We start from the raw sequence: 13,912 nt of genomic DNA on the forward strand, positions 1-13,912 counted from the left end.
AAGTATTTAGCTTCCATTTCCAGTAACATAATACTTACCACTCTGAAGGTGTGATTATACACATTTACATACATTATTGATACCTGCTGTGAAAAATGCCTAGTACAAGAAATGCATGTTTGTTACTGGCTACAGTGGAAGCTTGTTCTTAGAAAAGGGTATGGTTTTCTTTTGCTCATACATGCTTTTTTTTTCTTTCCTCTTCTGGATGAATCAAAATAGCAAAAAATATGGATCACTGCACTTAACAGTTGCTTTGAAAAGAAGTCCATCCATCCATTGCCAGACGCCATGTATCCCAAACGGGGTGGTCAAGGGCTTAGAGTTAATTGTTTTACAGGGAGGGGCACTAATCCTCCACCAACCCCACTTGACACGTAGGGAGTTATGCCAACAGCATCTGGTGTTCCCAGGCGGTCACCCATCCAAGTACTAACCAGACCCAACGTTGCTTAACTTCGCTTATCGGACGGGAAGCGGTGTACTCAACGTGGCATATATTTCCAGTATTTTGCAGGGACACATCAAATGAGGTGGATAAATTTTGCCAGTTCTACTTGGGGGCAATAGACACCAGGAGAACTATGTTAAACCAGTGCAGTTTAGCTTCCCTTAATATTATATATATATATATATATATATATATATATATATATATATATATATATATACAATACTGGTATATGTAACTATTCCACTGTGTATCTCACTGAAAACTTTAAATGACTTACTGAGTGTCACATCATACATTGGTGCCCCTTCCTTGTCCACAGGATGTGTCTGCATTGTGTCATACACATTGTCACCCATAGCCAGTTCTTCACTCATCATTGATGATGCAATGGCTGTCACCTCCCTGGGCTCTGAAGGTTTTGGGGGTGGGCCACCACCTGTAGCTTGGATTTTTTTCTTAAACTCATTGTCTTCCTGTTTAACTCTGAAAAGGTAGTAATGTGAGTCAGCCTTGTGCCACAATACATTTTGCATGTGGAGAGCTCATGGACAAGATAAGTTGTTTCACTGGCATCTAAGTAGTCTTAACTAAAAAAAGACAATCACTGTAATATCAAATGTCGTAGTTTTATATCAAAATATTAACAGTGGAGTAATGCTTACATTCACCTCGTATTATTGTGTTATTTGTCCTAACCTTAACAATGAAACCTCTACCAAAACTGTTGTCACTGGACTTCCTTAGCAAAACTGTGTCGTAAGTCACACAGTAATACCAGCTCTTAATCAAACCCTATCCATATTAAATTGAACCATTGGTGAATGGTAAACCAAAAAACAGTACTGAAATATTAATCAGTGCAGCACCTGCTACACCCTTGCACTGGATACATCCATGCATAAATACTAGCACATTCTAAATAGCGCTACTTGTTATTCATGGGTGGAAAGTGATGATAAATTGTACAACCGTCATTTTCTGATCTTGGAACATCTATTAAAAGAACTATAAATGACAGATGCACTACTGTGTTTGTACCCACACACTTTACAAAATAACTACAATTTATGTGTAATGCAGTGTTTTCAAACATACAATATATATTTTATTCTCCAATGACTTAATTTACCTTTTGGAAGAATATACCCTACAGTTTATACTTGCAAATGGGCTAAAGTTGGTCAAGGTAACTATTTCTTGTTTATTAATTTAATTCAGTCAACCTCACCTAACCACACCTAACCAACCTTACCCTAAACTAGGTTAGGTTTGGTGAAAGTGAGAACAAGGAACAGGGGACCGAGAATGTAAGTAAAATAAGCTTTATTAACCCAAAGAAGTGAGTAGAAATATATAATTACCGAGGTTTCCTCTACTGTTACTCCTTCCAACATGAGAACATCACTACTGTGAGAATTTTTTTTTAGTTTATTAATATACTAAAGAGATTATGTACATAATACTTATAATATTCTTATGCAAATACAATATTATATGGCCTTACTTGCGCTTGACATGCTCGAAACAACGTCGTAGCTGCTTTGCCGACCTGGGGGCGGATTCTGAAAGCTCAAAAATCCTCGCAAATCCACCATCTTTGGGCGTAAGAGCAACTTTTCACTTAAGTGTATATTCTGGAGCCTTAGAAACGAGCGCAAACCCTATGCGGCGTTGTCAATTCTCCTCGTAGAGTTGCGCCATGTGAGGGGCAGCCCTAAGTACATCGTAAGCCTTATAACTCTCCTATTTTTACAAATGTTGTAGCTCAAACATCCCTCAAATCCTGAGAATTAAATCATGTATCAATTAATCCATAAGTGCATACAACTGTTCCAATTTTTCAAAAAAATAATAAGTACAAGTGGCAGCAGACCGTCGTAGACGATGCCAGAATACTATAACGGAACAAATACTATTTCGACATAAGTGGTAAAACTAGCATTGTCGGCCAATATTGCCTTTACTACAAACAGATTATAGCCTATTGATACAATGTTAACACAAAAATTCGATTAAACAAGCCACTGTTAAGAAGAAACTCTTCTAAAACATGGTGATAGCCTACATGACACAATGTCGAAAAAATAATGAATCAGTGCACTTATTTCTTCCTCAGAGAAGTTCACTGCCCTTCTGTACATAATATTTTGGTGGTCTTCCACTGCTTCAATACTGTCTTGGAAATTATGACTGGCGGTGTGGAAACATCGTCTGCTACCACTATGACGTCATACTCCGGTGTACTGTGATTGGTTACTCAGGTTTAAATAGAGAAACCTTCCTCTCCTTGATTGGCCAACACTTGCCCTGGTGCAACCTGGTGTTGGTCTTAAGATTGTCGTACAACACTCTCCAGAATACCACTTATCAAAACCTCGTATGCACATCGCAAAAGTTCTCGCAGATTTTCTCGTAACCCAGACACCTTTCAGAATCCGCCCCCTGGGGTTTTGGTCGGGGTTAGAAGCGTTGAAGGATGTCACATCCTCCCATACCTTCCTCTTCCCCTCCACGGTCGTAACTCCTGTAGCTCTGTCTTGGATCCACTTTTTCTTCTCTTTTATCAACTTTAGGAGCAGCACTTGTTGTGCAGAGGAAAGCAGTGGTGCTGTGTCCTGCTCCATATTTATTTATCTTGGCTACCAGAACTACCAACCTAAAATATGTTGTCATCACCGCAACCACTAATTCGTACGCAAAGGAGTACTGGTACCAGTAACAAATGAATGATCCAAAGACACCTAATAAAATATAATAATCATTAACAAGTTATATAGCCATTAAAACCACTTTCAGCCAGAATTTCTTGGTCTATACATCTCTAACGCGCATAGGTTGGTACCCATGATCGGGAGGCCCGGCTGGCTGCCTTTACAAAGCGTGACGGGGTGTCTTGTAATACGACTTCCACTAACCCGATCCCCTTTCACGATCACCATCACTTTCGGGTCCCGAAGGTGGTCGGGTGCGACTTGTAATACGGCCACTAATCCTATCCATTCATACGCATATTATTCGATCCTTCACCTCTCCATTCGGTTCCCGCAAGGTCCATCTCAGCAGTAACTTCAACAAACAAGGGATGAGGCTATGACATACCTAATGTCTGACTTGGCTTGTATCTCTGACTGGGGTAAAAGTAATATTGTTGTTTTTAATGCATGAAAAACTCAGTTCTTACACCTATCAATCAGACAAAATCTTCCACAGGAGTACCCACTAATGTTTAATAATATCCACCTCAATCCTGTATCATCTTTAAACATACTTGGAATTTCATTCCCACTGGATTTATCTTAGAAAAATCATATTGCATCTCTTGTAAAATCTGCATCCAAGAGATTAGGTGTACTAAACTGACTGCGTGCCTTCTTTTCCCTTGCACAGTTGTTGAATTTTTACATGGGTTTTATTCGCCCCTTTGTAGAGTACAACTCTCGTGTGTGGGGAGGTTCCCCACATACAGCTTTTCTCAGCAGGGTGGAGTCAAAGGCTTTTTGTCTCATTAACTCTCCTCCTCTTACTGGTTCCCTTCAATCTCTGTCACTTTGCCTCACTGTTGCATCTTTATCCCTTTTCTATCATTACTTGAAAGGCCACTGCACCTCTGAACTGTTTGCTTGCATCCCTGCACCTCTACGACGGGTGCGTAGCACCCGTCTAACAGCAAACTCTCATCCCTTTTCTGTCCAATTTTCTAATGCAAGAACTAACTGTTACTTCCAGTCCTTCATTAATGCAGCCAGTCACCTCTGGAACTGTCCCCTCCATATGTATTTCCTGCTTCCTATGATCTCCAGTCTTTCAAACGCAGTATGTCCAGGCATCTCGAAATCAAAGGATCTTGAATTTGGCTCTCTTTTGTATTTTTTTTTTTTTTTTCTTGGACTGAACGGTTTGCAGGCTCCTGGCCTTTGGTTCCTTCTTCCATCCATAATATGTATATATATATATATAACTATATAACTATATAACTATATATATATATAGATAGATAGATAGATAGATATAGATATATATATATATATATAACTGTACATAAGTATATATATAACTATATATATATATATATATATATATATAAGTATACCCAGCCCGACGTGTCAAGTGGGGTTGGTGGAGGATTAGTGCCCCTCCCTGTAAAACAATTAACTCTAAGCCTTTGGCCACCCCATTTGGGATACATGGCGTCTGGCAATGAATGAATGAATGAATGAAACTATATATATATATATATATATATATATATATCTATATATATATATATATATATATATATATATATATATATATATATGAGGTCTTACCCAAAAGTTCCTGTAATTTTAATATCATAGGAAAATAAGTTACCTTACCTCTTAGTCCTCACTGTCACCTTCGAAGTACTCCCCTTGGGCATGTATACAGTGGTTCTAGCATTTTTTCCACGAGTCCATACATCCCTGGAAGGCTTGAGGCATCGTGATCTTGAGCACCTCCTGCAATGCTGTCTGGAACTCCTCAATCGAGTCAAATCGACGCCCTTTCAGTCGTAACTTCAGCTTTGGAAACAGGAAAAAGTCGCAGGGAGCAAGGTCAGGTGAATAGGGTGGATGGGGAATGACTACCATGTTAGAGGGAGCCAGGAAGTGCCAAACAACAACAAATGTGTGGGCAGGGGCATTCTCATGATGCAGGACCCAGTCTTTGTTCTTCCATTGTTCTGGACTTTTGCAGCAGATATTCTCCCACAGAAGCTGCAAAACCTCCCAGTGAAACTTTCCGGTGACAGACTGACTGGGTGGGATGAATTCCTTGTGAACAATCCCTTGGATATCGAAGAAAACAATCAACATCGACATCACATTGTTGCACCACTGGTCCGTCATTGCAAAACCGCCAAACCACCAAATACCATATTACAATACTAAGCGTAGCTCAACACGTCTGCTCACAGACACGGCTGGGGCCACACTGACGAACAAGGGGTGCTGCTGACTCATACCTAGCGGCAAAAGACAAAACTGCAAATGGTTGGCTCCCTCTGTTCAAATTACTGAAGCTCTTGGGAAGCACCTCATAGATATATATATGCAACATAGAGGGTAGGCCAGCATGCTCTCCAATACAAGTTTCTCTAAATGTCAACACCAAACTACATGCAGAGTACACACTACATTTCCTTTTCCAAATTAGAAAAATGGTGCAATCAAATCTGGCCTCGGACTCCCCAGGGGGGAGGACCATAAATTCCCCCATCATCCGCCCCTCTCCCGGTGACGACTCAGAGTGATGCCTGGAACCACTGTCTGACTCTCTTCTTCTTCATTTCTCCAACATTCGCGGCCTTTCCTCTAACTTTCTCTCTGTCAAACATCACCTCTCCTCCTCTAAACCTCACCTTCTCTTCCTGTCTGAGGCAACTGACAGCAAATTCTTTTCTGTTTTCTCCTACTTTCTCTATACTCATTTCAAAGTCAAAGGTGGCCGTTGTGTATATGCACGCAATGATGTATTTTGCTCTCATGTTCCTGAACTTGATTCTTCTGAATTCTCTACTCTCTGGCTTTGGCTTTCTTGTCATTCTCTGACTAAATTTATCTGTGCTGTTTACTTATCTCCTAATTCTGCTGACTGAAAAATTCTTTGACTATCTTACTTCTATGATGGAGCACATTCTATCCATTTCTCCTTTCTCTGAAATCTCCATTCAGTGTTCACCACCACCTTTGGCTCTCCTCTGTATTCATTGATCCACCTGGTGAGCAAGCCTACATCTTTTCTATTCATAATGACCTAGAGGAGCTTCTACAGCACCCTACCCGTATCCCTGACTGCCTTGGAGAGAGCGCCAACATACTTGATCTCTTTCTTACAACTAATCCTTCTGCTTACACTGTTAATCTTTCCTCTTCATTGGGCTCCCCCAATCACAACCTAATTTCCTTGACCTGTCCTATTGCTCTGGTATGGCCTGCTGACCCACCAAAGACTGTGGTACTTCAGAGTTGCAGACTGGGAGGCCCTCAGGCAGTACTTCTTTGATTTTCCCTGGAATGATTATTGCTTCCATGGCCGGGAGCCATCTGAGTGTGCATTGCGCATTACAGAGGTTGTTCTTTTGAGACAACATCCCCTTCTCATATCCTTTGCCTAATGCAAGCAAGCCTTATTCTTATGCTGTCCGCAACAAGGAGACGGCCTATAAAAGGTACCAGAACCAACCCACCCCTGAATCACATGTTGCTTATGTTTCTGCCTGGAATCGTGCTAAATCTGTCCTTTGCTCTGCTAAAAATAATTTCATCCGTACTAAATGCTCCCAACTCTCCAACTTGAATTCTTCCCATTCCTTCTGGCACCTTGCCAAAAACCTTTCTAACAACGTTACCTTATCATCCTTCCCTCCCCTTTTCTATTCTGATGGCTCTGTTGCTATTTCTTCTACTGATAAAACAGATCTCTTTGCTCAGACTTTCTCCTCCGTTTCGACCTTAGATGATTCCAGTGCTGTTTCTCCATGACTTCCCCCCTCTGACTTCTCATGTCTGACATCAAAATTTCTTCAACTGATGTATTTTCTGCTATCACGTGCATTAATACTAACTAGGCATATGGGCCTGATGGAGTCCCTCCTGTTGTCCTCAAGAACTGTGCTTCTGGCTTACACCCTGCTTAGGTAACCTCTTTCGCCTCTGTCTGTCAACTTGTACCTTTCCTTCTTGCTGGAAGTTTGCTGTCATTCAGCCAGTCCCAGAGAAGGATGACCATTCCCAACCCTCTAACTATCGTCCAATTGCTTTAACATCCTGTGTCTCAAAAGATTTCGAATCATTTCTTAACAGAAAAATTTTAAAGCATCTTTCCTATCACAACCTTCCTCCTGATCGTCAGTATGAGTTCCGTCAGGGACGCTCTACTGGCGATCTTTTCACCTACGTTTCAGACTCCTGGTCATCCTCGTATCGGGACTTTGGCAAAAGCTTTGCCATCACACTTGACATCTCAAAGGCTTTCGATCGAGTCTGGCATCAATCTTTAATTTCCAAACTGCCCTTTCATGGTTTCTATCCTTCTATCTGTGCCTTCATCTATAGCTTCCTTTCTGGTCGTTCTATAGCCGCTGTTGTAGACGGCCATCGTTCTTCTAGATCTATCAACAGTAGTGTTCCTCAGGCTCTGTCCTGTCACTGACTCTCTCGTTTTTATTCAGCAATGACCTTCTAAGCTGTACATCTAACCTTATCCACTCATATGCTGATGATTCCACCCTTCACTTTTCCATTCGGTTCCCGAAACGTCCATCTCAGCAGTTACTTCAACAAACAAGGGATGAGGCTATGACAAATCTAATGTCTGACTTCTCTCGTATCCCTGACTGGGGTAATAATGACCTTGTTGTTTTTAATGCATAAAAAACTCAGTTTTTACACCTATCATCATCATCAACCGGACCTCCTTTCCCACCCAAGGGCAGAGTGAGGAGTAGCAATGTCCAGACAACACAAACTTGCCCAATCCAAATAGGCCACACTTCCATTCACTCATCATTCAAGCCTCCGGAATCCTGGCTCTACCGGATATACCCAAAACATTCACCACATTCTGCAGCTTCACACAAACACATCCGATTGAGTCAATCCGGATGCTGCCATGCTCACAAGGGGTGCCGAAATCCCTGATCATGCACTTCTCCTCACAACATTCATCCAGCCAGCTCGATCTCTTGTCAGTTCCCTAGCCTTGCCGACTTCCAAACCTCTCTTCCTCAAACACTCATCCACTATATCTCTCCACCTTCTCCTTGGCCTACCTCACCTCCTCCCTCCTTCAAATTCGCTCAGGTATACCTTTTTCACCACTCTATTGTTATCCATTCTTTCCACATAACCATTCCATCTCAGATCACTTTCTTCGATTATGGTGTCCACCGACTTCCTCACTCCACGCCTTTCACGAATCACATTATTTCGCATCCTATCCACCCTCTGTACTCCACATACATTCCTCAGCAGTCCCATCTCCACTGCTCTTACTCTTGACTTTTCATTTTCTTGCCACACCATAGTCTCACACCCGTATGTTAAAGTTGGCACTAAGACTCCCTCTTTTTTTTTTTTTAAATAACAGAACGGAGGAAGGAAAAACAAGTGAGTAAAAAAAAAAATAATCCATACACCAGATTACTGGTGTCCTCTGTTCATAAAATATCTGTAACAGTTAGACTTGAACAGTTGTGGGTTGAAATTGGGAGGGAAACAACTCGGGGGTGCGAGTTCCAGAGAGATGCGGTCGGGGAACTCCCTCATGTAAGCCTCATGCAGCTGCAACACTCAAGCCTTTGTTTCTTATCAAGGCCTTCATTGCACCAGCCAGTTTTTTTCCTTGTGTCACTCTACTTTCAATTTCTTTTGCACATTTTCCTTTTTTTTCTATCAGTGTACCCAAGTATTTGAACTCTCTCACCAATTCCAGTCTCTCTCCATTCACTGTGACATCACACTGGGAGTCACCTTCTCTCTCTCTTTCAACAACCATCACTTTATTCTTCTCTACATTTACTCACAGACATCAGCGAAACTCTGCACTAGCCTACCAAGTTCTTGTCCGGTATTTGCAAGCAGTACATCATCAGCATACAACAAATTTAAGATATTCCATCTATTACATATTCATTACCAACGCCATCCCTCTCTTCATTACTCGTGTGTTTACTTCTCTCATCACCCCATCCATATATATATTGAACAAGCATGGGAACATCACACAACCCTGTTGCACGCCCACACCGATCGTGAACCATTCACTTAGATGCCCATTAACCCTTATACATGCTTCGTTACCATCATAAAAATTCCTGACAGCACCCAGCAGCTTACCATCTACACCATACATGGGCAAAACTTTCCATAATCCCTCTCTGTCTACTTTGTTGCAAACTTTTTCCAAATCCATGAATGTCATAAACACCTTATGGTCCTTCTCACAAGTCTTCTCTGCTATCTGTCTCACTGCAAATACTTGATCCACACATCCTTTGCCACTCCTAAAACCACCCTGCTCATCACTCACTAGGGCTTCTGATATCTCTCTTACTTTGTCTATAATAAATCTTCCATATACCTTCCCTACCACACTCAATAAACTTATGCGACGATATTTCTTGCACTCACTTCGCTCACTTTTATTTTTGTACAGGCGTACAATCACAGCCTTTTTCCACTCTGCAGGCACAGTTTCACTCATCCATGCCATCTTACATATCTCCAACAAGCACTTCATTCCATTTTCTCCCCACTACACTGAAGCATCTCCGCATACACCTCATCAACCCCAGATGCTTTCTCATTTTTCAGCCGTTTCACAGTGCTTCCACCTGTGCTAGTGTCACGTCTCCTGGCACTTCATTTACACCTATCAACCCGACATAATCTTCCACAGGAGTACCCACTAATGTTTAATAATATCTAGCTCAACCCTGCATCATCCTTGAACATGCCTGTGGTTTCATTCACCCGGGACTTATCTTGGAAATATCATTATTGCATCTCTTGTATAATCTGCTTCCAAGAGATTAGGTGTGCTAAGCCGACTCCGTACCTTCTTTACCCCTGGACAGTTGTTGACTTTATACATGGGTTTTATTCACCCCTGGGTAGAGTAAAATTCTCATGTGTGGGGAGGCTCCCCACATACAGCTTTTCTCAATAGGGTGCAGTCAAAGGTTTTTCGCCTCATCAACTCTCCTTCCCTTACTGGCTCCCTTCAACCTCTGCCTCTTCGCTGCACCATTGCATCTTTATCTCTTTTCTATCGCTACTTCAATGGTCGCTGCTCCTCTTAACTGTCTTCTTGCATCCCTCCACCTCTTCGATGAGCACGTAGCACCCATCTAGGAACAAACTCTCATCCCTTTTCTGTCCAACTCTCGAATGCAAGAGTTAACCGTTACTCCCAGTCCTTCATTAATGCAACAGATCAGCTCTGGAACTGTCTCCCTCTGTCTGTATTTCCTAATGCCTATGATCTCCAGTCTTTCAACCGCAGTGTGTCCATGCATCTCAAAATGAACGGATCTTGAATTTGGCTCTCTTTTGTATTGTTTTTGTTTTTTCCTTGGAAGGAACGGTTTGTGGGCCCCTGTCCTTTGATTCCTTCTTTCGTGCATATATATATATATATATATATATATATAGCTCTGTTGGGTAACAAGAGGGCACTATCCCTGCCGGCAGAGCAGTTACTAGGCGTGGCTCAAACTCAAGAACCCCAGGGCTGGAGTTCAATGCGCTACCACTGAGCTACCCAGCCCCCCCCCCCCCCGTATATTAGGGGAGAGTATGAATAGTGAAATATGAAATTCCCTAGTTAAGGCACAATTCAGTCTTATGAGCGTGCAAAATTGCCTCGTCAGGCAGTTTACTTTGGGGAAGGATACAGGAACCCTGGGGAAGTCAGACTAAGATATCCCTGTGATGTGTCTCAAAGGGACACTGTGTACTGTGGTACAGAAAAAGCCAGTTTAGGGATTATATTGTTTGTGCATTGGTTGTACTTTATCCTCTTCATTTTTTTTTTTTTTTAAGAATACCCATGTTTTTGTAGGAGCTTTCTCCTTTGCTTAAGTATGATCTGGGCCGAGGCTACTATAGATTATTTGTCCGAATTCCACAGTAATGATTCTCTTCACATTTTCAATTATTACATTCCAGGGTGTCATCACAACAAAAAAATAAAATAAATAAATCTTTAGGAGGATGGTCAGCTGTAGGCTACAGTTTGGAAAAAAATGCTAATAATATTTCTACACCTTACATTGTAATACCTCATGCTTTTATACATTTTTACCATGATGTAGAGTATTCTTTACATCGATCCAGTATTTATTTTTTTCAGTTAAACCATGACACTTGGGGCTGATATATTAGCAATGAGTTCCTCTTTATTTTGATATATTTATCCATAGTACTAAAAGGAAATAGCGTAGGTAGTTTGAAAGTTTTATCGTAAGAGTCCCCAAGGGTATGTGGAGTGCTTTATGAAGGGAGAATTCTCTCTCTCTCTCTCTCTCTCTCTCTCTCTCTCTCTCTCTCTCTCTCTCTCTCTCTCTCTCTCTCTCTCTCTCTCTTTCTCTCGCTCTCTCTCTCTTTCTCTCTTTCTTTGATTTCTAGGAAGCAAGATCGTGTCCGTGAACTGGGAGCTTTTTCTTCTCCTGACCCCATTATGAGTTAGTGCATTGACTTCTAATCCCCTAAAAGGTATTTTTGATAGTATTGTGTTTATGTTAGTCATCATCATGATCGAGACCTCCTTTCCCATCCTAGGGTAGGGTGAGTAGTAGCAACGTCCAGACACCCCGAGTTTGCCCAAATCAAAGGGTCCACGCTTCTATTCGCTCATCATTGAAGCCCCAGGAATTCTAGTTCTATCTGATAAGCCAAAAACTTTCAGCACATTCTGTAGCTTCTCGTAAACGCATCCGATAGAGTCAATCCAACATTTGTCACATTAAAAAATGGGGCCATACCCCTAATCATGCATTGCTTCTCAAAACATTCATCCAACGAACTCGACCTCTCATCAGACCCCTAGCCTCACCGATTTCTTTGTTAGTAACGTTTTGAAAGTGATACCTGCCCTGAAAATTGTGAAATATGAAACAAGTATCGAGAGGGTGTATGGTGTGTATGCAGAAATCTCCTCAGCAGCTTGTCACCCTGACAAACGATCATGTTGTCACGTACACCACTCTAATACTAAAAATTGTTTTGTAATTTTCCACTCTGATACTAAAAACTGTTTTGTAATTATGATATAGGGTGATGAATTCTAATCCTGTGCAGTATCACCTTCACAACTGAAGTTTAGGATGGTCAAAGGGCAGCTACATCATGTTATTTCCTCGAAATATTCGTATGATTTTTTTTTTTCACTTTAATGTGTAATACTTTCATCTTATTACTCTGCTTGAAACTACGTGAAAGTTTTAACACTCCCAGTTGTGCAAGTCTTTGTGCAAATCTGGGTATAAGTCTGGGAGTGGACTTTCAAGTTCTGGCAGAGTATTTTACTTCTGAGACTAGGTCCAGCATGGCCATTATCTGATTTTCAAGTTTTTTTTTTTTTTTCAAGTCGTGCACAGACCTAGAACAAGTCCAGGCTCCCTCTTCTCATCTAGCATTTATAGAGAAGCGGCACAGGACCACTATATAAAGTGTTTCATCGTCCTCCCCCATGGCCCTACTCTCCTTCCCAGAAATACAATTGAAATCATCAGAAGCCAAGAATTTGGAGATTCCATAAATTGAAGGGTCAGCACTACCATGTATACCTTGTACATTTCACCTAGTTATTGTGTGGACACGTCTTTATATTAGGTCCATTTATTATTCCTGATTTGTATTACTAGTAACAGTCCCACAGAATTTAATATATTCACAAACTCTTTAAATTTAAATGTACTGGTCAGTTATTTTGAAAGTGGTTGTTTTTCGGTCAGTACAGGAATAAACACAAGACCACATGGATGCACCCACTATCTAGACATTGGTGCCTAATTAATTATGTCATTTTAAGGCAGCAAGATCAAAGACAAGTTCTTATAACCCGAGCTATGAGAGGTGGTGAGTGCTCAAAAGACTATTACCTTGTGTCACGAATTGTCGCGATTCAGTATCTAAACAAACTCGTGACACTGAACTTTGGTGGAAAACCACTAATTCTAGTGTAATTTCCACTGTTTATCACTCAGTTTAACCGTCCCCGTATTCACCCGATCGGGAGTGTTTCCAGAGCAATTTTCACTGTTTCATAAGTGATCGTCCTTGCTCGCGACATTGATGCCTTCACTGAGGGAATTATTGTGGGCGTGTTTCGCTCATTATTTCCGTTGGCAGTTAGCGCCGGCCCCAGCCCTTGCTTCGCTTGTTTGAATTGTCAGGATTAGAGCGTCGTGAAAACAGGTTCGTTTGGGCCCAGTGTGGAGCAGAGCCGCCGTTGTCCAGCGAGTTCCTGAATTTCCACCTAGAAGGTGAACCGACGTCCTAAGCACCCACGCCCAGTTTCCGCTTAGCCCCGTCTACTGATCAGTATTTCTTTTCATTTTTTCCTAGGTTTAAGTTTAGCTTTTGAGTGAACGAGTGAGTGTATTCTCTTTGTTATTTTGAATTCATTATGAAACATGTAACATAAATTTCTCATTGTAAATAATAAATTTCAGTTCTTTTCTCTTGAGCTTAATGTAATGTAAACTCGTGTTTTATTTTTCCACATTAAGCTTATTCTAGTTGCAGCTCCTAGTTTGCATAAACGCTTTGCATTATTCATAACTGGTACTTATACCAGTCCTTTTATATTAAGCTTAAAATCCGTTGTGCAACCAGGAGTTAATGCACCAGCAAGAACCTGCTTATCAGTATTAGTATTAGTTATTGATTGTCAGGGGAGAAGTCACTTTCTCGAGAGGCTAACAGTACTACA

The 13,912-nt window shown here is 41.2% G+C and overlaps 1 pseudogene; it reads right to left on the reverse strand.

The window, feature by feature from the left end:
* Window positions 1-388: 388 nt before the first annotated feature.
* Window positions 389-505, reverse strand: LOC145393905 (5S ribosomal RNA; annotated as a pseudogene).
* Between the last annotated feature and the right edge of the window lie 13,407 nt (window positions 506-13,912).

Source organism: Coenobita brevimanus, chromosome 25 (genome assembly GCF_032717465.1).
Source record: "Coenobita brevimanus isolate Jiangsu-jjx chromosome 25, ASM3271746v2, whole genome shotgun sequence".
Taxonomy (NCBI): domain Eukaryota; kingdom Metazoa; phylum Arthropoda; class Malacostraca; order Decapoda; family Coenobitidae; genus Coenobita; species Coenobita brevimanus.